At 37.9% G+C, this 27,716-nt stretch overlaps 1 protein-coding gene across 6 annotated transcripts in view; it reads left to right on the top strand.

Annotated features, from left to right (window-relative positions):
- The window catches only part of GTDC1 (glycosyltransferase like domain containing 1), a 390,883-nt gene that overhangs the window by 196,498 nt on the left and 166,669 nt on the right, over window positions 1-27,716 (top strand). The gene's annotated exons all lie outside the window — the stretch shown is intronic.

Genomic DNA, 27,716 nt, shown 5'->3' with positions numbered 1-27,716 from the left:
CTGATTTATTTGAGGACTTTACTAGTTAATATTTCATTGAAGAAGAATCTGCCTAATACCAAGTCAAGTTAGTGAGTCATAAAATTTAAGTTCTACAACCTTGCCCAATTTTTACTTTATGGAGTTCAGAAAACAGAGGCCCAGGGAAGCAGGAGACTGGCTTGCACTCACACTGCTGATTATTGTCACACATTGGATTAAAGTTTAGACCCTATGACTTTTGATCCAGTTTTATGTTTACTGCTCATACTTCCTATCAGCAAAGGTCATATGTCAAAAACATTTAATCATTTGTGTGCAGTTTTGACAACTATCAAGCTAAGTGACACTAAGATCAAATTCGATTTTCAGTTACACATGTGTATGTATACATATGTATATGCATATATAGTTGTTGTATTTGTGTATTTATATATATAATATGTGGGATGAGAGAATTTCAACTTTTGGAAAATATAATTGTTACACTTTAGGATCTATGATGAGCTAAAACACAGTTTATGTTTTAGTCCACATTTTTAAAATATGAACCTTATTTTTTGATACATTTTTAAGTTTTTCATATAATATAGACTCAAAATGTACATCTTTAAGTGAGTACATAATTATACTACATCTTAATTATTACCACTATAGAATTCCAAATAAATAATGTATTTTAAAATTCATTTGCATCTGATATATTCCTACAACATCATATACTTAATACACCTGTGGCAATTGAATAGTTTATTAATTTGGACTATATTACCATAAATAAATCTAGCTAAATGGAAGAAGGTTAAGAAATATTGTGGCCAAGATAACATTCATAAGCAAGGTCTTAGCCCAGAGTGTTATTTGAATTATTTTCAAATGGTAATTTGCTTTATCCACCCCAAACTCATATAGTGTAAGTAAGTGATTATTTGCATGAATGACAATCATTCTAATGCCTGCAGTCTTAAAAGAGTATTATTTTGTTGAGATGTTGAAAAATATTTAGTAATTCCAAAGGCAACATAACCAAGATGATGGAAGAAGAAAAAACTTTTAAATGCTCTTATCTCTGTCCCTATACAAATATTTTTTGATCATGGCAAAAATAAATTTAAGTAAAAACAAAGTGGAAGATACAATTAAATTATTAATACAATGTGCTATGATAGTGTATACTCTAATGGATATTCATCAGAGAAAGGGAAGAGCCATATTTCAGCAAAAAATATGAGGATTTATAAAGTTGATAACAGTTATAGTTCAGAGCACATCAGTCACATAGGACTTCAGAAGGATTGGCTTTGTGGCAACAGCTCTTACCTATTGCCCTGCTCGCCCCTCACTGCCTCGTTCTCAAAGACCAGAAAAATAGTAGCAAGAAAGAATATCTCTTGAAACTATCATTATATGTGTTAAGCATCTGGGGATGGGAAAGCTCTTAAACACTGTAGACATACATACATACATTGTGTTTGGGTCTTGACTGCCCCTTGCTAGCTCTGCAACCTATGCAAGTATAATGACCCTGAGCCTAGGTTCTTTAATGATTATGATTATTACATTTACGTCATCACCTCATAGGCATTGTGTAGTGACTAAAGGAAATAATGCATATGTGAAATGCCTAGCATAGTGTCTGGTATGTAATAGCCCCCCTAGTAAAGACTAATCCATCTTATTAATTAACCCACTCCCATTGTTATGTAACGTAGAACATTTATTGCCACCTGAATATAAAGGACTGACTTCCTCTCTGCCCTCTCTTAATTAACATATGAAAATAGAGAAAAATTCTGCCAAAGGAGCAGTCTAATATAAATAGAGAGATTCATTTATTATTCTCTTTATCATCCTGACTCAGTCTTTGGGCCTCATAAGACCCTACCATCCATTGATGGGGCCAGTTCCTTACTTTGAGATGCTTTTCTTCTGCCAATTTTCCTCCTTCTTCCTTGAGCTTAACCTCCATATTTGGTCATCATACCTGCTGTCTTGCAGATACTCTCAATTTGTTTGTACTTTTCCCTTAATTTGATTAGAAGAACATCCAAGAACATACTTATTAGTCTACTCTCAGTTCATATGGTCCCTGTGAGCTGCCTGGCAAACAGACCACATTTCTCATCCTATAGATAACTAATCATGCATTTTCCTTTCTTTGTAAACTGCTGATTCCAAATATCCTATCTTCATTCTCAGATCATGACTGAGAAAATAGAAACAATCGTCAGAGAATTTATGTATGCTGCCACCGCCGCGTCTGCCCATCCATGTGTTCCTGGGTGCATATTCTCCTTCTTCGCACCTGTTGTGTATGTGTGTGTGTGTGTGTGTGTGTGTGTGTGTGTGTGTGTGTGTGTGTGTTTGTTTTAGTTTTTTTAATGGTCATTTATTTTTGAGAGAGAGAGAGAGAGAGAGAGAGCCAGTGCATGAGTAAGGGAGGGGCAGAATAAGAGGGAGACACAGAATCCGAGACAGACTCCAGGCTCCGAGCTGTCAGCACAGAGCCCGATGTGGGGCTTGAACTCACAAACTGTGAGATCATGACCAAAGCTGACGTTGGACGCTTAGCCAACTGAGCCACCCAGGTGCCTCAATTCACACCTGTTAATAAAGACGAACTGACGTTGCTTCTGTGTAAGGGTTTTGCCCCCACTTTTGCCAGAGCTCATCCTTCTTGCATACATAAGACTACTATCCTAGCAATGTGTCCTTTGTTCTGCATCATCAGTTCTCCTGTCTTCTGGATCATTACTGTTAGCATAAGAGAAGTGTTATTAGTTTTACATCTTAAAAAAAAAAAAGTCCTTCCTTGATTCCACTTCTCCCTTCAGAAACTGCCTGTTTTCTTTCTTTCTGTTAGTAGTGAAACCTCCTGAAGGAGTTGTTTATACTTGCTTCTAATTTTATTCCTACTGTTCTCTCTTATAGCTACTCCACCGAAATTGCTTTTGTCGAGGTTACCAATGACTTCCATGCCTCTCTAAATCCTGTGGTCAATTCTCAGCGCTCATCTTACTTGACATATCAGCAGTGTTTGATACACTATAACACATTCTTCAGTTGACTGCTAGGACACACAGGTTGCTACTTCTCAGGCTTCTTGCTGGTTTCTCATCATTACCCTGGCTTTGAACTTCAGACTGGCTATTGGCACTCTTAACACTTAAGGGGCTGGTGGAAGAACAGCCCAGGATTGAAAAGAGGAGAAAAAAGAGTCAGAAGGTCAACATTGAAAGAATTATCCTCTGGAGCAAAGGGAAGAAGACTTTAAAGAGATGGTCAGTACTGAATTCAGAGGACTAAGGTTAAATAAAGTGATGACTAAAACATATCCTTGAATTTGACAGTTAAAAGGTCAGTGGTACCCCTATCCTGCCTTCTGTTAACTCACAAAAAAGTTTCCTATGTTCTTTCTGACAGCCAGAGAAAGTTAGGCTCCAAGTCTGGTTGAGATCTCTCTCCTTTCCTCTTTGTCTCTCTCTGTCTCTCTGTCTCTGTCTCTGTCTCTGTCTCTCTCTCTCTCTCTCTCTCACACACACACACATACACACACATACACACACACACACACACACACACACACACACACACACACGGATCCTGCTCCTTATGGATGGAAGCACCAAGGTTCAGAGAAGTTAAGTGTCTCCTGGTAGCCACACAGCCAGAGAGGGACAGAGCAAGAACTGGAACTCATATCTCACAATCTCCATCCCATGCTTGGCCCACCACTTATTGTGAATGTAATTTCAGAGGTCTTGATTAGCTGATTTCTCAGCTGACAGCAGATTAGCAGCATCAAATTGGGGGTGCGATAAAGGCAGGCTCACTGACAGCAGTAAAAAGTGACAGCTGACTGACAGCTCGACAACAAGGGAGGAGAGAGATAAACTATTTAAAAAAATATATGAGAAGTGAAAAAGCGTAGCAGCCTGAAGCCATTCTATGGCAGGGCAGGCAACTCTGCACATTGAAGAACCCTGCAGACATTTCTCCATGATTGTACGGCTTGTACATCAAAAGGATGACTGTGATTTATTAAAAGAGATTAAATGGTAGCCAGTAAATTCTGTTTAAGAATGTAGGGAAATGCGTAACCCACTTTTGGCAGAAATGATAAATAACAGCAAATGAAGTTAAGCATCATGCCTTACTCTAGGATGTACACGAGCCGTATTCACCTAAAGGAAGATAGTAAACATCTGAACCTTCATATGCAGTTTTAACATCTGTAAGCTTAGGTCACCAGAGAATATTTCAGTGAGCTATCTTTTTTAGATCTTCCTGATGGAGGCTTTTTATGGACAAGATCTCCCTTTGCTGTCAGGGTGGGAGTGTATACACTCCCCCTTTGGTATTGAAGACATCCAGGCCTGTCAGATGATCAGTGGGCAACAAAACAAATTTTGCAATATTAATACCATGCTTTAGCCTGTATGGGCTGCTGTACCAGAATACCATAGACTGGGTAGCTAATGAAAAACAGGGATTTATTTCGCATAGTTCTGGAGCCTGGCAAGTCCAAGATTAAGGCCCTGGTAGATTTGGTGTCTGTTGAAGGTCTGTTTTCTGTGTTTGTGCAGTGTTCTCACATGATGGAAGAAGGAACTAGGGAGCTCTCTGGAGTCTCTTTTGTAAAAGCACTCATCCCATCAGTGAAGGAGTCACCCTCGTGATGCCCAAAGGCTTCACCTCCTAATACCATCATGTTGTGGACCAGGGTAGGATTTAAACATAGGAATTTTGAGGGAGTGGAAATATTCATCCTGTACCATGCCAGAAGATAAATAGGATCTCAAGACTTGATGACAAGAGACTCATGACTGGAAAGCCAATTCTGTGTTAAAGGATATAGATTAGATTGAAAACTAAGGAAATTTCACTGTATATATCAAGAAGGCAAATCTCACGTAGAACTCCACGGATGTGCGATGCAAAGAATAAAAGAAGCAATCCTGCAGCCCACTGAGCTGGACATTGGCTAGAAGAAGCCAGTATTTTCCTTCTCTAAATCAGGTAGCTGCCATACAGGCAAGGCCTCCTACAACTAGGAGATTTACATAGCCAGGCCTTTGTGTCAGTCTTGGTCTAATGAAATCAGAACATCTGAAGAATTGGTAACTTGCTTTCTGGCAATGTCATCTTTAGAAGGTAGAGCTAACCATAACAGTTAACCTTAGTGATTCTTATTTTAGCCCTGCATTGTGGCTAAGCCTATTATGCGTATTTTAGCATTTTATTCTTCCAAAAATTCTAAAAGCTATTTTCCATTTGTAGTTTGAAGTAACTTAGCCATAGAGAATGTAAATAAATAACTTTATGCCTACAGTCATACAGATAGTAAAGGTAGAACAAGAAATCAATCATTTTTAATCCATTTTAGAACCCAAATTCTTTTTCTTTAATTCATTATTTCTATATTGCATGTCCCCCAAAACGAGGTTCTGGTCCCTGATACTTGACCCTGACCACTGAAGAACAAATGATTTATACAAGTGAATTGACAGAAATATCGAATAAAAGGGACCATGTCATGGTAATGTTATAAAAGAAAGGACTCAAGACTTTAGAAAGCCGACTTTTAAAAGGTAGAAGTTTTAAAAAGGAGGATACTGAAGAGGAATGAGAAATTTAAAAAAGAATTCTGATGGTAAAATTGAAGATGGGCCTAAAGAAGCAGAATAGAAAGAATACGTCAGAGATACAGCTGTGGGCTTAGACCATTATTTCGTGTTTCTGAATCCTTTTTTTTTTTTCTTTTTTCTATTCGTATTTACGTCTCATTTATCCAAACTCTTTTCCCTTACAAGTAATTGTATAGCGTGACACTCGTGTTACATAGGGCAGTGCCTGCTGCATCACATTAGATGTTTAGGATGGAGTTGACTGCATCAGCCTATCATCACACTTCTTCCAGCTGCCCCCTATAAGATTTGGTATTGAGGGACTGTTCATGATTTTCATAGAACGAGATCATCCCTACTCTCAACAAATTGAATCACAGAAGAGTGTATTGTAGAAATACAGTGAATTACAAAGCGGCATTTCCTATTCTTGAAAAAGATCAGGCCTGCTCAAGGAATTCCCTCAGGGACCATGAGTAGGGAATATCAAAGTGGCTATCATCTGCTTCAAGTAACATAAGGGTGGAGTAAAGGTGAAGAGAGATAAATGCTCGAGACTGTCAAGTCCTGATACTTGTGTGTATTTATTACTTGCTTACCTTCTGAGTCCCATTATATTGTGAAAAAGTTTACATTTTTTTTATTATACTTGCCCATAATTGTTCTAAAAGACCAAGTTTATGTGTTTCCAGCGGAGACCACAAAAAAAAATCCAAATTTAATGAAGAGATGAATGGATGGTATTTCTTTAGGAGTTGAAGGTTGGACTTGGAAGCAAATTGAAGGCTGTATACTTTACATTGAAAAATAGGAGCTGTATTTGGGGTTCAGGTCCCATTTAGGGACCATAGAGAATATCGTATCAATCTTGTTATGATCCGTAGAGAAGAATTTCATATGCTTCTGTAATCATTTCATTACCTATTCTAATTTTCCACTGTATTGGATTGCCAGAGTTGCCAGAATAAACAATAGTAGATTTTACCTGTGAATTTACTCATTTCATAGTAGAATTTGCATTCTGGGGACAGGGGTTATATAAATAGCTTTCCTCCTCCTACATTTTTGACAGCAAAGGAAAGAGAAAAACAAGGTGGTCATTTGGAGTAATCTCAGTTATTGAAACCTTAAGAATTTCTCTCCATGTTTCTCTCCACCTTTTCCATGTAGCTAAAATGTGAAGCCAAAACAGAGGTCTGTGGACTTCACGTAACTATTTTAGAAACAAAAATGGAGAATTTTAAAAACAGTGTGAAAACTTTAAATGAAAACTCTCAGGCTGTGCAAACAAAGGCGAGGAGCCTAAGGGCTTTTTGAAGAATTCTTATTAAAGAAAACACTATTTTACATTGCAAAGCAGATGTGTCACAAAACAACAGCAGATCTGTAATTTGAGAATTTGTGGATTGATAGGACAGAAGGCAGCCCTCGTGGCTCCCCATAGAAAACTTTGTTTTCTGCAGTCAAGAGTCCTGCTTTTGGGGGGCAGGGGTTGCCAGAAAGCACCTTAATCTTTGCACCGTATGAGGTCATATTTCTCAGATATTTTTGATGAAGTATTAGTTCAACATATTGCTAAAACAACCGCCTTTGCTCCGTTAGGTAATGAAATGGGTCTGTCTTCTTGAATATTAACGTAGGCTTGAAGTAGAAGAAGAAAAGTTTTGCTTTTACAAATTTAAACATATCCATATTTGCTAACAATTATTTTGGCTCTTCAAAATGAATGCAAAAATGTGTTTCGTTTGAATGTCATTTAAAAAAATTTTTATAGAATCACTGTACTAAAAAAAAAAAACTTTTGATAAATCATTCCAATGTTTAACACCACTCACTTTCACGAAATCTCCTTTATATCTAATGCAAATCTTTCATGCTGTGTTATATTCTAACCATCTTCCTCTTACTATTCTTGTGAAGAAAAGAATTTGGTTTCAGCATATATATACAATTCCTTTGTTGGCCTGAAGTTACAAAGAACAAACTCTTGCTTACTCAAAATGTATTTTTAATGAAATTATTATTCATGTTAATGCCTAATCACTGCCATTAGATTTCTGCTGTCTTTAGTTTATGCAATAACAATAACCCCACCCAAAAGAAGTCCTCCAAATTCAGCAGCAGCAGCAACAGAAGCTATCCTTTCATAAGATGATTTAACCCTGTTCTCAAGTATAGACAATGTTTGGCTTCATTGTACATCAAAGAGTTGATGTACATTTTTTTTTTTTTTTAATTTCCTCTTTGTCCTGTCCGAAGAAATCTGGGAGGTAAGAAGCAAAGGCCACAGATCAAGGGGTGGAGAAATGACTAAACATCAGAGAACTTGCTCAGCTAGAGGCTCCATCATCCCTCCAAAAGGAGTCGTGGAACAGGGCTGCTATAAAATGGGGATGAATGCCACTCAACAAACCCAAATCATAGTTGAGGGGAGTTCAGCAAAAGGTCCACTTAGGATCTCTTCCCCTCAATGGGCTCAGAGGCCATCCCTGAACTTCCTGTAGCATAATGAGTGATCATCAGTGTAGATCCATCCAGGCAAGAACAATTTATGTTACACACTCCATTCATTACATGAGGGTTATATACAATTCATGTTAGAAAGATTTCAAATAAATTGCTCTGATGTTTAAAGGGTCAAGTTTTGGTTATCTTCCTCAAACACACTTATTCAAATCATTCCATTGGGAGCAACACTGAATAAAAAGTGGGAGTCAGCAGGGTGGTGTGCAGCGATTCCAGTTTGTCTGATACCACGCACTGCTGCTCAGCCCAGAGCAAATCACTTAACCTCCCGGAACTTCAGTTTTTCCATCTGTAAAATGGTAATCGAAATAGTACCTACGTCTTCGACTTACTATGCCAGTTGAGATCATTATTACAGTGTGCTGACTGAGCCCCGTGCCATCAACCTCGTAAATGTTAGTCACATGCTCATGACTTTATTTGTACTCCCATCATCACCATTTTGGTTATCGGTTGACAGGCTTTTTGATGACCTCACCCATTCAGTATGATTCCAGCCTCAAAAGTAAGGGGAAACAAAATTTTGAAAACCCTAACAGTTTTATAGAATACATGAGGATCTGAAGCTTACCAGTTCAAATAAGGGTGAGGACTGTCTTATATCCTATCAATCCACAGAACCGCAGTGCATGAGAGGGCATAATTCAGCAGTGCATGCAAGAGAAAGGCACACGGGCCGTTTCCACATCTGCCGGGCACCTGTGATACGTACGCATTCCTTGTGGTGCTGGAGTGTGGTGGGGTGATTGGTACAGAAGTCATTTTCGTTGTTCAGTGTTCTTTTGAAGACTGCTGGGAGTGTTTTAGAAAGTTTTCCATTAAAAAAAATAAACTATTTGGAATGTACCATTCAGCAGTAAACTGCCAGAATGATCTCTGAGACAGAATGTCTTATTCCCACAGAAATTCCAGATAAAAGACTTTATAGGAAATTCTTTAAAAAATATGTTTCGAAGTAATTGGATGCAAGAAAATAAATTTAATTCTTTGAGGTTTATTCATGTCTTTTTCACCCAACATTTATTAAAAGCTTGCTATATTTGTATGATAAATAGAAGGTATTCTAGGATATAAGGATATATAAGACAGGATTCTTAATCACAAGAGCTTTGTAAAAGTGATAGGTGTAATCAGGTATTTTTAGGTTTAAGACAGAAAGGACAACACAGATGCTTTTTATGGCATTTAATCTGGGCCTTAAAGACAGTGACTAAGTTTTGGGTATAATAATAATGGCGATCACCTATCAAGTGCCTTTTCTGAGCATGCACTTTATGTATGTTACTTCTAATCTTTACCAAAACCCTGCAAGCGTGGTACTATTATCCTCATTTTACAAGTGGGGAACGTGAGGTTCAGAAGGTTAAGCTTGCCTGCAATTGTACAGCTCCCGAAACTATCTGGCTTCAATATGCTGCTTCCGTTAATGCCATGTTATTTCTTACTATGAGGGAAAGGAGGGTAGGTTAGAGTAAGTGTAAGCACACATTATGGAGAGAGAATAGTTTCAACCAGATTTATGGCAGTGAATGATCATTGGGCCTAGATGAGATTAATTACCTTTGACGCAATTGAGCGAACATGTAGCAAGTTTGGAGATGGAAATTAAGGCTGAAGAATTTGGACTTTAGCCTATAGTCATTTGGGAGCCACTGTTAGAGCATGGAATGGGGAAGTTAGTAATATTGATGAGAAAGGAAAGAGGAGGCAGAGAAACAAGTTTTGCAAAAATACTAGCCGAGGTTGTTGAAGACTTGAGCTAGGGAAGTAGCATACAGATGAGAAGGAGGAAATACACATAAATATTCTGGTTGTCGACTTGGCAAATTGATGTGGCACCTTAGTGGATGGAGAAATGGTCTTAGATGATCTTGAAATGTTAATTATAGTGACCGGGAGAATATCTGTCCTATTGGGGTTGAGACATAGATTTGCTTGTGCGAAGGTGGTGAATTTGGAGTTTTATATGTTGAGTCTGAGATGTTGGCAGGTCATTTAGGGGGAGCCGACCAGCAAGAAGTGTCCGCTCTTACCCCAGTGTCAGCATTTGGAACTTTGTGTGATTTGTTATAGTGACCTGCATTTCTAGACATTTTGGTTGGATTTGCTCCTTCCTTCGAGGTGCTCGACAAAGCCTCAAATTTAGTTTTGCCAGGAAAATCCAAGATATCTGTTTCTTGTCATTTGTTACCATCTTAAAAACCTGAGTTCAGAGTTTGTGAAAACATCAGATCTTTTGAACTCTTTATTTCTGTATAAGCAGGAATTTATTAAACTATCCTTCCTTTGTTTTCTCAGAGGTCAATAACTGAGTCACTTTGGTCCCATTGGACAGGGAATCCTGTGATCAGTACCGTATAATGAAAATGCAGCATGGTATAGTGCCTAAGAAAACTGACTTGATGTCAGGCACAGCTGTGTTTCAGTACCACCTTTTCTATTAACCACTTGGTTAATATCACGAAAGTTGTTTGGCTTCTCACACCTCATTTTTCTCCCTCATCTGTAAAATAGGGGGAGTAGTAGCAGTCTCATTGGTATGTTATAAAAATTAAATGAGATATGTGTTTAAGGTACTTGTTAAAATGCTTGAAGCACAGTGAACGTTAAATAAATGCTACTTGTTATTATTATCATCTTTAATTTGTGTTTCCCTTCTCAAAGTATCTTTACTGCTTTCATTAACCTATATGTAATTAATTTCCTGTAGAGTAGGAACTTTGCCCCAAATTGGAATCCTGTATGACTTCAGTAATTTAAAATTTTTTTAAGTGTTTATTTATTTTTGAGAGCGAGAGACAGATAGCAGTCGGGGGAAGGGCAGAGAGAGAGAGTGGAAGACACAGAATCTGAAGCAGGTTCCAGGCTCCAAGCTGGAACAGAGCCCAACGCAGGGCTCGAACTGACAAACCGTGAGATCATGACCTGAGCCAAAGTCAGATGCTCAAGTGGCTGAGGCACCCAGGTGCCCTGACTTCAGTAATTTTAGAAGCAACAGATGTTTGCTTTATGTCAACTTACAATTAAAACAAACCCAGTTATGTTGGGGTGCCAAAGTGTTGGACTAAGTACCAAAATTCTTCTTACAAATGTTGCTAAGAATATTCAATGCAAGTACTGTCCTGTGTGTTGGTGCTCTTGTCATGTATGCTCTGGGTCTTTTGTATTTTGGCCTAATATGAGGTGAATCATAAACCTTGCTGACATTGAGCAAGGTTTGTACTGTTAGCAACTCTCTGCAGAGGTGCTTCTGTGAGTGATTGGAAATCAGAAGCTGTCCTTAAATTTGGTTTTCCTTAAGTTTTTGTTCCTACTGTATTTGACTCAATGCTACCTACAAATTTATTTTTATTAGTATTTCTATGAAACTAGTTCTTAATTAAGTAATTGCCACTTTTGTTTTTCTAATTTTGCGTACCAGTACTGTTAAATATGAAACTTAAAAAAATAGCAAACCTATATATAGTGAGAATTCAATTTAGGAAACCTAGTTACAGTTTTCTTTAATTAAAGGTAAGCTCATTAGTTGCACAAACACTTGGCCGTCTTTCAGCCTTGCCCAGTGTTCTAAGCTGAGATCTTGGTCCTTTTCTTTAGACAGCCACTGAATGAGAATGGTGGCAGTTCTCCACTTACTTGGCCGCATACTGAGATTCATATATAATTAGCGGGCAACAAGAGAAGAAATAGCAATTTAGCACCTCTTTTCTCCTATATGTTGCATTTTTGTATATCCATGGAAATATCTTTCTCATTTGAAATTCAGTGTCCAGTCCGTTGCTTCCTGTTCCTATCAGCTGACTCTAACTTCACGAATATTGACTGCAGCTTGGAATTCATTTGCATGTAGAGAACTGGTTTATCTGTTTGGGACACCCATCTCATTCAAACCCATTGCAGATCTGCTCTGTAAAATATCAACTTATACCCTGAACAGACCAAGTGATTCTATGGAGAGAGGTAGGGTCTATTCAAAACCACTGCATTTCATTTTATAGTACCAGAACTCATTTCATAATACCGAATCCTAAAGTGTATAATTATTTTCCTCTAATTGAAGAGGGAGCTTCCGTCTCAGTCTGTGAGAATGGATTTGAAAAGACATAAGCAAGAGACAATGGGAAAGTGGAATATTCAGGATTAGGTGATAAATTCTATTGGAAATAGAAGACGGTGTGGGGGGAGAATGAACTGAAAGGAATGACTAAGTTTTGAAATTATTGTACTGTTAGCTGAAATAGGGAACTCGGAGAAAAATGTCACCCACATCCGATGGCAGACAAATTTGTTTTAAGTTCAGTATGAGGCAGTTGACTTTGTCTTATGGAAGAGTAGACTCAGAACTGAGAAAATACCTGGGAAATAAAAAACCCCCAAAAGGTAGTGATCTTCAGTCTAATTCCTTCATTTTGCAGCTGGAGGAACTAGAGCCGAGAGATTGTTACTAGAGGCTGTGGAGCACCATCACAGCAGAATCACAATTTAGAAGCCAGTTCAAAAAAATTCACGAGATTATTAGAAATGTACAATGAAGGTTGTTTGTTGTATTCGTAATTAGCAGGGTAGGATTAACCAGCGTTGACAAAATAGACCAATTTCATCAGGAATAGATGGTGTTCAGAAATTTCTTCGAAGAGTCCAGAACGTATCGGCTGCGTCACAGCTTGTTGCTAAATGTTTCGCTGACTACGTCCAGCTCTTTGATCTGTAACTCGCTTTGAGATTAAAATGCTCACTGGCCAACTCTATTCCCTTACCACGTTTTTCGCTCTTCCAGCAAACACTGAGCTACTCATATAAAACTTGTTCTAAGAGGGAGCAATAGGAGTTTCCAGCATTTGCAACTCAGAACCTGGAAATCATTTTGATTCTCTCTCTTTTGTGGGACTTGGTATCACAATTTCTGAGTGAACCGATATTATATACAACTATCAATTTTTTAATGCTTCCTCTTTGCAAGTTTTGTATAAATTATGTATTTCTTATGATTAGAACATTTTCTTAAGCTTTCCCTCTGTGTCTCTCATCAGAAGATACTTAAAATTTCCTGTGCGTGATGGCTTTGGTGATATGCCTGTTCTGCCTGTTCTTAGGATTGTCAGGTGAATCCCTCTTTTTATCTGGAGTCTTGTTTGGACAGCTGGCCGATGTACCTAAGGGCAGCTGAAGCTCTGGGTACTTAGATGGACACCAAATGTGAAGGGGAGGAGGGCAGCAGGGTGGGAGGGTGGACAGGAGTCACATGTATCATCAAAGGAAATGTGGTGCAAGAAAAGAACAAAAACTTGCCATTCACACCTGGCTTTCAGTCTTGGTTCAGCCATTTTCTAGATATGCAGCTTGGTCAAATTATGTTTCCCTTTCTGATCCTTGGTTTGCCCAACATAAAATCATAGAGTTGATGTGAGCATTATGTGAGAGAGAATATAGATAAATTGTTTTGCACAGTACATGGTGTATATTCTATACACATACATTTCCCTGGTCTCCCCCCTCTATAAGATCATACCTACTACTACTCTGTTTTACTTTGTCCATTTTAATTGCCTCTCACAGGTATCTGAACTGACCTCTAGTGTTGCTACCTCAATTTCTGAATCTTTTGGTGATTATTAAAAAATGAAAGGCTTAATTTACTCTCATGTGTAATGCATATACCACTATAATGTTTAGTTGGGTTTTTTTCCATCTCTTCTCCCGTAACTAATTTAATTCACTAAAGTAACTTTTTTTAATGTTTTTATTTTATTTATTTTATTTTGTGTTTATGTTTTTATTTTATTTTATTTCTTTTATTTTAAAATAAAAAATATTTTATTTTTGAGAGAGAGAGAATGCGAGTGCGGGAGGGGGAGAGAGAGAGAGAAAGAGAGAGAGAAAGAGAGAGAGAGAGAGAGAGAAAGAGAGAAAATACCAAGCTAACGGACGGTGCAGAGCTCGACAGCGGGACTCGATCTCACAGTTGTGAGATCGTGACCGGAGCTGAAATCAAGAGTCAGACATTTAGCAGAGCCACCCAAGTGCCCCTAAAATAATTTTTTATAATGTAAGTCCTTAGTTACCACTTTTATAGTACTTGGATATCCAACACGCTTTCCTACTGTTTATGGTTATTTTTCACCTACTCTGTTTTGTTGATGTTTTATTCTTCTTTTGTCTGTCTTTGTTATATTTTACTTTACAGACATTTTTCAGGGTTAGCACTCATGGAACAGGCTGTTATAGTCAATAAAAGTCGATGTAACTGCATCTTGCTTTCTAGACAAGAATCAACTATTCACATCATTATGTGCAATTGTTGAGTGCTTGACTCTAATCAAAAATCTGTTTCTGCTTGTGCTTGTGGGTATTTCTTTAATATCTCATGAATGTGCAGTTGGTTGAGGGTGCAGTACTACTGCTTGAAGGTAGACAAGGAAGCATTAGTAGGGTAATGCATTATTGGTTATTTTCTGAACAGAGAAGGTACAGCTCAGATGGATGTGGCAGGTAAAAGCTAGTATGAGATTGTATAGCTTACTGAAGACCAATCTGTACCACAGGTGATATACCCAGAGCTAACTGTAAATTCAAAAACCTCTTAGATACAGGACTATAGTTTCTCACAGAAACTTTTCCTGTTCCTACAAAAACAGATTGCACTAGAATTATGATCTCTCAGAAATACAATCCTTGGGTGATAAAGCCTTTTCCCCTCCTGGTGGATAAAGCATCATGCCATGAAATGTGAAACATGTCTGTGGTATCTAATTGTGTGGCCTGTATTAATAATGTATGATGATACACATGGCCTCAAATAATGTGATTTATGTCCTATTAAAAAAAAAAATCCAAACAACAATTATAACCAGGTTGGTACAGCGTAGCCTCAAGCAGTGGGTTTCAACATTGGCTGCACATTATCATCACCTGGGGAGCAGTTAAAAGCAAAAACAAAAACAAAAATTTGATGTCCAGATCCATTAAATTAGAATCTCTGGGTTTGGGTCCCAAACCCATTTAAACCAATTTAAAAAATTGGCATTTTTTAAAAAAAGTTCTCTAGATTTTCCACTGTCCAGCCAAGGTTGAGACCTGCTGACCTAAAGCATCTCTAGTAAATCACAGTCCGTGGAAGGCCCATGTACCTAAAGTAGCCTCTCCTGGTGGCACCATGACACCCTTTTCAGTGCTGCCAAGATGTACTTTCCCGTCTGCAAGTGTCCCCAGGCAGTCTATAGTAGACATTCGGTGTCTTTGTGATAATGAATTTGTAGAATTCTTTGGCTGTCCTGATGAGAAATAAGAAAATGTCAAAAATTGTATTTTATCCTTGATCTCTTTCTCCATAAGTGTTGGCATTCCTCCACTTCCCATTGACTTAACGTTCAATTTTTCTCTTCACTGTTTTTCTTGGGTGACATTGGGAATTTTTACCATCTGATGAAGGCAGATGTATTTTCAAATAAAAATGTCTTAAGCATTTGTTCTTCCTACTACTCCTTTCTTTGGCAGAATCTTCATATAGTTGATAAATAGTTTGCTTTCTTTAAATACCTTTTCATATAATCTTTGTAGCATGTTTCATGGGTATTTTAACCTAGTTTTATGGTTTTTCACGAAATAAGGTATTTTCTAAATATGTTATGCTGAATTTAACTGAAATAAGCGGTTGTACTGTACGCCTTTAAAATGATGATGATATCTTGCATTTTAGGGTAACACTTTCATCCTGAAAGATTTCAAAGCACACTGCGAATGGTTACAAATTATACAGTGAAGCACACTCACCATTGTAGAGTGAAGCATGGCAGCTGTTTAACAGCTCATTGCAACACTACACAGCAGGTTAGGGTAAGAAGTGAAGAATAATACTGGATTCACTTGAAAAAATTGCTAGGGGGGGTGAGGTAAGCAGAATGTAATTACCTAAGTTGGAATTTATCCAGGACATAAGGCTAACACCTCCAGCCTTAGAAGAGAAAGCTCTGATTCTTTAATAACCATGTACTTGCTTTCTGTGTATCTGAATTGTAAGGGTGCTTCTGCCCTCTTCAAACCACTAGTGTGCTCTGACAGTGTTCCAACTGAGACTTAAAACAAAACAACAAAACTCTTTTTCAAAACTCACATGTTCACGCTAACTCAGGGATGATAGATAGGTTTCTCTTTGCCTGCCATCTTTGGCTCATAATGGCTGTTTTGGAACTTGTTTAGGACTTGAAAGCCATATTCAGGATTCACAAAAAAGTCCATGATAGATTAGTGATGTCTGCATAGGCATGGGAAAAGTAGTGCTTACATTTCTGCTGCATTTTTTTGTCAAACTAGCACTAAGGCCTAGCTGCTACTTTCCTGGAATGATTTAGCAATACTTTTCATTCTTTTTAAGTCTTCTGATTATTTATTATTATTATTATTATTATTATTATTATTATTACTGGTATAAACATAGTTAACTTTTCCTGAGAAAATTTTTGGAGAAAAGGACATTGAGCATTTTTTAGTAACCATAATTGATGAGGTTAGAGATAAAAAGATACAACTTCAAGTTAAAAAAAATCTTAATGCAAAAAATGTCCAGCAAAGGAAATAATTTGGGGTCAGATTGGGTTTTTATTTGGGAAAATAATCCAGTCAGCGTTTAGGGGAAACAAATAAGAATTCAGGCCAGGAACACAAAAGAACAGGAGTGTGTTACTAAATCAAGGTGAAAACTGGATATCAGAATTTGGTTTGAGGAACATAGGTTAATAGGGCCAGGCACACCATGGGCCCCAGGTCTGAGAGCAGCACCAGGGATAGCTCCCAGTGAAGGTGACTTCTTGGTTCTTGGGATTCTTTCCTATTCAGCCCTGCCCCTCCTTCTGACATACCCAGTTCTGTGGCTTAGTAATACTACAAAATCAGGAAAATGGATCCTTTCATCCTGTTGATGTTAACATTAGCAATAAATCTGTATTCTGAGTGGCATAGTGCATAATTCATTTCATGGATCTTATTTAATACACACAGCCTTTTGTGTTAGGTATTAAACTCACATTTATGTATGTATGAAGGGTAATTTGCCCATAATCACCTTTCAGGTAGAGGGTGGAACCCTGAATCAAAAGTTTGATCGTCTGGCTCCAAAGTCTGTGCTCCTCAAACTGTACCACAGAGTCACATGAGAAATAAGATCATTTGTGTGTCACTTGCTTCTGTAAAGCAGGACAACTCTAAGGACATTCTGGGGTTTTAAAGCACAGTTGAGAAGAAAGTGTAAACTGTGTCTACTGACAGGGTCGAGTATGGAACATTTGTGTGTTCTATGCTTTAAAGTCATTATTGATAGAATTATTAGAAATTACAGAGTTTTTTATGGTCCTTCCTTTTGACATGATGGAGGTATTCAAGCAGAAGAACCATGTATCAGATTGTTGAGAGAGTCCCTACATTTCTGTGATTCTGGTGAAAGTGACCTGTCAGTTACTTTAAACTCTAAACATTTTGATTCTAGGTCCTATCCCTCTGTCATATTCTGTTTTATTTCTCCCAATCCACACTGATATGAATTACTATAAAACACTTTGTTACATTCTGATTTAGATAATATGGGAACTTAAGCTTGCTTTTTCAAATGTCCATGTATCTGATATAAAAATCAGATATTCAGAAATGTAGTAGTGTGCCCTGACTCTTCTGGACAGTCGGTTTCCTTTTTATTCTTAGGAATTTCCAGGGAGCAACTCTAAACTGTTTTTGGTTATTTGTCCAACTTAATAAAACAGGCTTGGTCTAAGCAATCGTTTAAAGTTTTAAATAGGATAATAAAATATGCTTTTCATTTGATGAAAGCCCGTGTGGGGAAAAAAAAACAGTTTATTTAGTTACCTACATTATAAAATAATTTTAATATTTATATAGCAGGAATGAAAATTGAATTTTACATGTAGGCCTTGTAAGACCAATTTATACCTAAAACAAATGCAAATATTCAGGTTATAAAGTTCCTAAAACTGCCTTATAATGGAAGAATTGACCTTTAATTATAATGCTATTATATCACTTTTAAAGACTATGCAAGTTGTCTATTACCTAACTTTTATGACAGAAAAATAATGTTCTGTCCATCTAAGTTGGAGAAAGCTGATGGATAATAGCTGGATCCTGTTTTCCAGGAAACACATCTTTTTCCGTGGCTTTGTAATTAGGCTATAGCAGTAGTGTGTCCAAATCTACTTATATGGCTTTAAGTCTTTATAGATCTGTAATTTGAAGTGTTTGAAAAGTAATTGAGATGAAATCTAATGACTTACACGATACGCAAAAAAAGATAGAAATCATTTATTTAAGCAGGTTATATTTGTTTTCTTTTTAGAGTATACTTGCCATTAGAGGTACACATGCACACACACACACACACGTGTGTGTGTGTGTGTGTGTAACATCATTTTGCATATTTTGAGGTGGTCTTATTGCCTTTTGCACTGACCCTTCAAATCTAGTGGTTTTCAACTCTGGCTGCATATTAGAACCCTGTGAAACATTTCAAAATCTTTATGCTCATTGGGGTGCCTGGGTGGCTCAGTCAGTTAAGCATCTGGCTCTTGGTTTTGCCTCAGGTCACAATTTCATGGTTTCATGAGTTCGAGCCCCGTGCTGATGGTGTGGAGCCTGCTTGGGATTCTCTGTCTCCCTCCCTCTCTGCCCCTCCCCCACTCACACTGTCTCTCTCTCTCTCTCTCTCTCTCTCTCTCTCTCTCTCTAAAATAAATAAACTTAAAAAAAATCCCTATGCTCAGGCAGCACCCCATCCCGGTCTGAATTTCTGTGGACAGAACCTAGACATCACGACATTTTGAAACTTCTCAGGTTGAAAACTACTGACAAAATACATGAGTATTTAGTAAAGCCTTTACATCTTGTACACACGGGGGAAATTGCATGGAGGAGATGAAAGGAAATGTCCATTCTCCTAATACAGAGGAAGGTGGTGGCAGGATGATTATTGAAATTTTAGGGGTGACCACATAGATCACAATAATAAATAAAATATAGTCTGAAATAGAATTTCATTGAGTACTCTTTATTTTAGCAGTAACTTAAGTAAAACACCTAGAGAAAGATATAAAACACCCACATTTCACCTGGCCACTTGTGCAGTTTTTTTTCTTGACTTCAGCTGCTAGCCAACTTATGACCTGAATCTTGATGATTAATAGCTCTTATAATATTTTCTTAGCTAGTGTAACTTCAATTGCAATACTTTTTCTTCTAATGTCTTACCCTTATAAAATAGCACTAAACTATTTTTCTCAATAAATTCTACTGACACATGGTCCCATAGATTAATTATAAATTGCATAGAAGTACTGCCCTTTGTCAGTTTTAAATGTGTAGCTTTATCTTCTCTTTCTCTTTGTCTTTCCAAGCTAAATGGAATTAGGAGCTTAAAGAAACCTGGTTAACATGGAATATATTCCTGTTCTCTTATTTTAAACAATAGCGCCATTAATTTTCATCCTAGACTCTTTGGTTCCTCTATTATTTTCACTGCTATTATAATTTAAAAAGAATCATCTCTATTTTTACAAACCCATTTATTACACAACATTGTATAAACATCTTTTTAGGGAGTAATTTTCCCCAAGTGCTGTGTTATTTTTTTTACCTGGTGGGCTTTCTCCATAAATTTAATTGGGAATACTGAATAACTTTTCCACCCCTCCCCCCCCCTCCCCCCCCGACCTCCTGCTTCTCTCTACCTTCCTCTTTCTCCTCCTCCCCCTCTTCCTCCTCCTCCTCTTCTTCTTCTTCTGGAGATTATGAAGGGTGGAAAGAGTATCATAAGGGCCTTAGACAACCATGGAAAGACACTTTGCCACGGGTGCTTTAAAACACCCCAAGGTAGATGAAAAGATAACTTTTAGGGCTTAGACCATTTATCATGAAATTATAATGCTGGCACAGCTCTGCAAATATTCCCTTACAGGGTTTCATAGACATTTAGCAATAAATGTCTTTTGTTAAAATGGTCTTAGGTCCTATAAAGCTGAGTCTGTATTCCAGGAGAAATTCTTTTGCAGCTATTTAATAGTGTTCCTTTCACAATGCCTTCCTTCTGCCTACTTTGTGTTCCCATTGCAGTACTGGTATCTTTGACCAGAGGGTAGAGACAGCGAACACTGAGTCTTGGCTGTTCTAAGACTAATGATTGAAACGAAAGAAAATATGGCCTTAGAGGGTTATATTTAAGTATGGGAACTATCATTATTACTGAGATGCTGACCCAGTTACTGACCCTTTGAAAGGGGGTGAAGTAGGATAGGAAAATGTAGAAAAAGCAAATTGGTTAGACATAACAAAGACCTTGACTGTAATCCTGATGAAACAGTATAATAACCAGTAAATGGCAGAGCCGATTGTATGTTTCTGTGGCTTAGGCAGCTCTTGGAATTGTATGATTTAAGAGGTAGCTGAGAGGATTCTGACTTTCCTCTGACCATCTCTCTAATATTTCCTGACGTTGTGCCACCTACTAGAGAAGTAGTTCTTACTAGGATCCCTGTTTGGAGTTGGAGCTTGCCGATAATATATATAAAGTTCTGTGGGAGTGTGCACTTGTGCATGTTTTTTGAGAAGCTTTCATCAGAGCTTTGTGCATCCATAAAGATTCTACTTAAAAGCAGATGTCCATAGTACTAGTTTTTATTTATAGTTTATTGTGACTTTGGTTAATGTGATTTCTTTCTCGATGCCTTATTGCAAGGTACTCATTGATTTTTTGTTGTTGTTGTTTTGTTTTAAACCAGGATGGAGATTAGAGATTTCCTAGCTAACTTTAGTTCTGTTTTAGAGATAATTAACTTCAAGATGTAAAGCTACAACTTAGATCTTCCAACCCCAAAATCTTGTGTTCTTTCCCAGAAAGTCAGAAGGTGGAAGAGTTTTAGGTGAGAGGTGATAGCGGCCACCGAGGCAGCTGGACTCATGTGAGACACCGCAGGCTCCAAACATGTATCTGGAGGGAAGCATGATGGTAGTAAGAAAGCTCCGTGGGTTGGGTGTGCCAAAAGGTAGAAAAGGTGACAAGCAAAAGAAGGTGAAAAGGTAACGAAACTGAACTTTTCTTAAGCTGTTTTTCACAACTTTTGGTCATCTGATACTAGAGCGATCGGAATTGCACTCCCAGCAGATCTTTATTGTATACCCCGAGTGTTGCCTTTTTTCCTTTTGCATTCTTTCCTGGGATTTTCAGAGATTTATTATCGTATGTCTTTCCAACCCTTAACCATCTGCTACCTAATATCCTAATGACATACAGTAACAGTAACTTTGTCGGTTTTCATGGTGAAGCATTTAAAACCACTCAATGCCATTTCGATTTGTGAATTGATTTTATATTTTAAATAACACTTTATAGTCTCTAGGAAAGGCATTATGAAGTGTTTTGTTGTTGTTATATGAGGAAACAGATATAGAGTGCTTATATTCTAGAGGCTAAGGGTTTAGTAAAGGGGGAAAAACAGGAGAGAATTAACAAGAGCACTTATATTTAAATAGTCTTAATTTTACCTTCATGGTTTCTTTTGTTCCTTAAAGCAAGCCTATGAAGCAGTTACTCTTGTTTCTTTGACAGATGGGGACACCAAAGCATAAAAGCTCTAGGTAACATGTCAGAGGTCTGATAGGCAGTGAGGCTGGCCCCCAGCCCAGGCCCTAGCTTTTGAGGACCTTCATGTTTCACCACTCTGCTGTGTTGCTTCCCTGGTCATTATACCATGAAACGCGTACAGTCCATGTGAGGGCCAGACAGAACCAGAGTTAGGACAGGGATTGCAAAGAAGGTGATATTGGGGCTGTGTCTTAGAGGAGACAGGGGTTACTCTGCCTGTCTAATAAGGAGCAAGAGGGAGTTGCCATCCAAGGAAATGCCCTGAGCCATGGTGGAGCTTGGCTTTTCAGAAAGGCAAGGGCGCTCACAGTCAAGGCTTGACGTGCTACTATTTTGGGATCTGGCGTAAAGATGAACATGATTAGAACAAAGTTAGAATCAAAACTCACATATTCTGAATTCCTTGCTGCCTTTTCAATACCTCTTCCTCATAATTCCTTGTCCCAATTAGGTAAATAATGAGTTCTGCTAATGAATCCTACCAATGTCACTTCCTGAAGACATAGTTATTACTATTCACCCACTTCTTTTGCCCAGACTTTACCAGCTCTATATTTGAACATTTAGATGCTTGTCTAGTGCATAATAATTCCAAGAATTAATCTACGAAGTATGTACTTGGACCTACTGTGTGCCTGGTTCTTGTAGGTTCTATGGATCCAAAATTATGTCCTTGCTCTCCAGGAGTTTTCATGATTCACATTTTTTACGGCTAATGCAGATGTGACCTCATACTGCATTGTTTTGCCAAACTTAAAAAATTGATGTTCGTATTTTTATGAATGTTTGTATGTAGCCAGAAAGACTGTAAGACATATCCTGTGTTTTAAAAATATTTCCAGTTCTTTATCTTGGTAATAACCAGAGAGATACTTAGTTTTCTTGAACATAGATAAATCTTTGCATTCAACAGTTTGTATAGTTGAATTGTAAAATGGAACTCATAAGAGAACTGATTGATATAGTGGTTGCTTACTGTAACAGTTTTCAGATGTCATGGCATTTTTGCAGCACACTACAGAGTTGAAGACAAATGAGAAAATAAAATAATAGTTGAAAACACTTGCAGCTGATATGAATGTTGAAGGACAGTAACACATTTCAAGTCATATAACATACCAGATTGTTAGGAGACAAATGTTGTTTGTAAAATATTAGTGTACATAGGTCTTAGATCAGTCTTGAACACTTTAAAATACTTTAAATTATGTATGTACTAGCACTTGATATATACGTGTAGAAAATTGACATTTCAAAACTCACCAACTTTTTATACAGCAAACATACCCTTATCAACCTGTCAAACAGACACTAACTTCACACTGACCTATTTAAAAGCCCAAGTCAGGGCGTGCCTGGGTGGCGCAGTCCGTTAGTTAAGCATCAGACTCTTGATTTTGGCTAGGTCATGATTTCACAGTCGGGAGATGTAGCCCCACATCGGGGAGCAGTCCCCAGAGTCTGCTTGGGATTCTCTCTCTCCCTCTCCCCTACTCATGCCCTCTCACTTTTTCTCAAAAGAAGTAAATAAACTTTAAAAAAAAAAGTCAGTTATTTATCATAATGGAAACAAGACACGAGCAGAATAAAATTAGAATATTTATCACTCAAAATTTAAGGAGTTTGCACTCTAGTAGTTTAATTGATTATTTCTTTGTTCTTAGAAGTCTCATGTGCTTAAAAATTATTTATCACTGTGTTAATTTCAGAGACTGAAAGTTTTCGTATCTCGCATCTCTTTGAGAATAGATGCACGGACTGAGTTATGGAAATTAAAGGATAAGAAAATGGGGACAAGTTGAAGAGAGGTAGAGTGGCTAGAGTTGAAAGACTCAGGACGTGGAAGAGGGAAAAGAAAGCACTGATGATTTCACTTGGTGCTTCTGTGAGGTTGAATTTGGAAGGGGGACAGGGTAGATCTATATGCATCAGGTGCTGGCCGATTAAATAGGAGAGGAAAATGCCATCTCATATCAGTGTGGAGGCAGTGCAGGTGGAGTGAATAACGTGAGCTGGGAGTCAGGATAGGTGGACTGAAGGTATAAAAGGAAGGAACGTCGTTTATGAATGAGCGTCAGGTTGAATGGAAGGTGCTCCCAGTGTGAGAACTCCTTTAAAACAGAGAGAGGCCAATGCTCACCAGACTTTATCCACTTTTTGATATCCACTTACCGCTTCACAGAAGAGACTGAAAACTGTTCTCGTGTGTGCTGATAGTTTCTAGATTGACACACAAAAAAACAGGACCCTTGAGAGCATAGGACATTCGGGAATGGACTTTGAAAGCACCACTGCATTTCTTAAAAGGTCTGCGCTCTTGTTCTGACTCTCTGCTCTCAGCTACCGGGCCTTGAGTTTAATTTTCTTACCTGCAAAATGGAAACAATAATGTTTTCCCCACTAGCCTTATGGGATTGTAATTTATCTGAAAGGAATTTGTAAATCCTCAGGCGGTACAATGGAGAGTGGTATTATGATGGTGGCAAAAAAAATCAGAGCCAGGTTACCTGAGAGAATATCATGTTTATATTCCTCTGTACCCCCTCCTTTTGGGGGCAGAGGTGGATGGACCAGTAGAAATACTTCAATTTTAGCTCAGTTGAGCCCATTTCTGAGAGACAGAACATGACAATCCACTGGTCCTTGAAGGCATTGTGTATGAAAGTTCTGTATTCATAGTCTATTGCCTCATGTATATGCCCCATGTTTTAATAAGTGTACAGAGTACATATCTATATACAAATGGATAAACGTGTTTAGAAGGTTATACACCAAAATGTTACCTATGGCTATATCTGAATGGTGGTTTTGGGGTGATTAAAAATTTATTTGCAACAACATGGCTGGACCTTGAGGGCATTATGCTTAAGTGAATTCAGTCAGAAGGAGAAAGATAAATACCATATGATTTCACTCATATGTGGAATCTAAAACAAACAAAACAGAATAAAACAAATGGACAAACAAAAACAAGAATAGATTGATGGTTACCAGATGGAAAGGAGATTAGGGGGTGGGAGAAAGGGGTGAAAGGGGTCACTTGTAGGTGATGGATGGGGATTAGATTTGGGGGTGATCACTTTATTATATATGCAGATGTCGAATTGTAACACTGTACATCTGAAAAAATCTGGATAGTTATATTTTATGACACTGCTTCTCTCTTTTTTTAAAATTTTTTAGTGTTTATTTTTGAGACAGAGATAAAGCATTAGCGGAGGGAGGGGGAGAGAGAGAGAGGGGGAGACACAGAATCCAAAGCAGGCTCCAGGCTCTGAGCTGTCAGCACAGAGTCTGACGTGGGGCTTGAACTCACAAACCGTGAGATCATGACCTGAGCTGAAGTCGGATGCCTAACCGACTGAGCCACCCAGGCGCCCCAACACTACTTCTCTTAATAAAAGGACATGGTATCAAAAATTTTTTTTTCTCCCCGGTTGGTTTGTTCATGTTTTCTAGATTGTCACTAATTTGTACATATGTATAACACATGCGCGCATGCACACACACACACACACACACACACACACACAATCACATTTATAGATGTAAAAATTTCATATGGGAATTTTACTTTGGTAACTCAAAGTTTGCATCACTTGCTAGGTTAAGTTTGACTAGGGATTTACTTTTTTTTGAAAAAAATATTTCCGGGAAGACAAAACACCTGGTAGAAATTGCTGACGCTGTGGAACGTGTTTTGCATGGATATATTTTACTCATTCAGAGTGCTACTTGTGCACCTTTTTACACAGTGTCCCTGGACAATTTCTCAGATTTCTGCTCTCTGCTGCTTGGCGGTAGCACCTGTAATGAACAGATTTGCAGGCTAATAGTTTACATTTCCCTGCCCATGAGTTTCTGCAGTTGCTGGGTTCTCCAGTCCTGTCCTGAACAGTTTGCCCTGCTATCTCCAGTGAAAGTCCTCTCTGAATACCCTGTGCGTGTATTTATTATTACACTTTTGCTCAATTTTGACTATGCGGTCTAGCAGCACACAAATCCCAGAGAAAGACATGATGGTCTCTCAGTTATTACCAGTGTATGATAGAAAAAACAAATAAGACATAAAAGTGTCACAGAAAGAAACGGTGCAGGTAAGAAATTGTTAGCACTGTGTTTCTGTGGTTTTCCTCATTTCTTCCAGTGACATAGCTGCTGGGCGTTTTGATTGGAGTGGACAAAAGTTGGTGAGAAGAACAATGGTAGGTAACCAAAATGTAGTTAGGGGTGTGAAACCACAGAACGCCACAGAGACGGATGACCGGGTGTATCGTCACTCGCTTCCAATAGACACAGTGGCCTCTGCCTGTGTTCAGTAGGAAGAACGGAAGAAGGAGAAGCAGAGTGGTGCCAGAGTTAACTTTTGGGGAAGTAACCTTGGTGGGAAAGAGTCCTGGACAGTTTTACAGACAGTTAAAATTGGCCAACTGCCGTATAAATGTATGTGCAAGTTTGACTGTACAGAGTCTTGCTTAAATTTCACCAAAGCATTTTCGCTTTGAATCACTAAGAAGGAAGCAAGCATGATAGAATTTTCAGATCGTTAAAACTGCTTTGAGTTCCAGTGATTGGTTCTGCCTTAACATATGTCTGCACTATGTTTCGATGTATTTTGCATTGAGGCCTCAGGGATATGAATCCTATTTCATTTATCTATCACCTAGTTGCTCAACTAAGCTTTGTTCTAGTAATAAGTTACTTAGTCAATATCTCAGAAGGATATTTAAGCTGAAATCTAAATGCAACCTGTTTTTGTTTTTGTTTTTGTTTTTGTTTTTGTAGTGTTGGGCACCACTCGTGCATACAACACATTCCCATAAAACTAGCATTTTGTATTTACAGAGAATTTCTCCTGAGAGTTAAGGTCTTGTAAAACATTCTTGTTCTACAGCATGAACGAATTATTATACTCAAGGGCATTGAAAGTGAAGTATACTGAAGAAAAGAATTTTTTCATTAAAATGCAGTTTATATTGATAAAACAGATTACTAGCATTTGATGAAATGTGAAACTTGGAGTTCCTCATATCAGTAAATTGCCAGTAGGTTTATTTTGGCAAGTGGAACCAGTATGTAACATGTAAGGGGCCAGGCATTATACCTGTTAGCATTGTATTAAATTGTCTTTTGGTAAAGTACTTAAAAAAAAAAAAAAAAAAAAAAAAAAAAAAAAAAAAAAAAGCTATCTGTGCCTTGACAAGCAGGCTGTGGTAACTAAGATTATTAGAAAATAAAAGCTGTTGTGTTATCAGTTTTGGCACAGTCATTTATCAATCAGTATTTTAAACATTGACAAGTGGTAATTTAATAGGGAATGACCCAGTTGGCAGGAAGTTCTAATGACAGATGATGTAAACTCATTTATCACTAAGGGGCTCTGCTGGGCTTCTTACCTTTCTCTATATTGTGGCTCATATTTTCCAAGTCTGGGATGTGAGAAGCCACAAAGGGCAAATCCTATGGCACCAAGCCTGAAACCACTCCCAGGCAGAGAAGAGCATTAACACTTTAGAAGCTCCCATCTTTGAAAACACTCCTCTGCATTGATGACTTTTGATTTAAAACATAGGTGAGATCAATAAGTTACTAGGAATGTGTGGTTTTCTCTCTGCTTAGTTTTTTATACAGGAGAAAGTAAGGTAGATGAAATTTTGAATGAAGTACATGAAGGGGTGATTCAGAAATTATTAAGATAATGAAAAAGACAAACTTTGATGAGAAAACTGCTGTTAGTAAAATCGCTTCCCCCTCCCTCTTCTATAGTTAGTTAATGCATCACTTCTTTCTGGCTCTTTAAAATTCTTTCCTTTGTCTTTATTTTTCGGAAGTTTGTCTGTGATGTGTCTTGGCATGGAATTTTGGGGAGTTATCTTTTTTAGGATTTTCCCAGCTTCTTGAATCTGTAGGTTTAAGTTTTTTTGGTCAAGTGTGGGAAAGTTTCAGCC

This window comes from Panthera leo, chromosome C1 (genome assembly GCF_018350215.1).
Source record: "Panthera leo isolate Ple1 chromosome C1, P.leo_Ple1_pat1.1, whole genome shotgun sequence".
Classification (NCBI taxonomy): domain Eukaryota; kingdom Metazoa; phylum Chordata; class Mammalia; order Carnivora; family Felidae; genus Panthera; species Panthera leo.
Note: the sequence above shows the minus strand (reverse complement) of the source record. Positions and strands in the feature narration are given on the sequence as shown.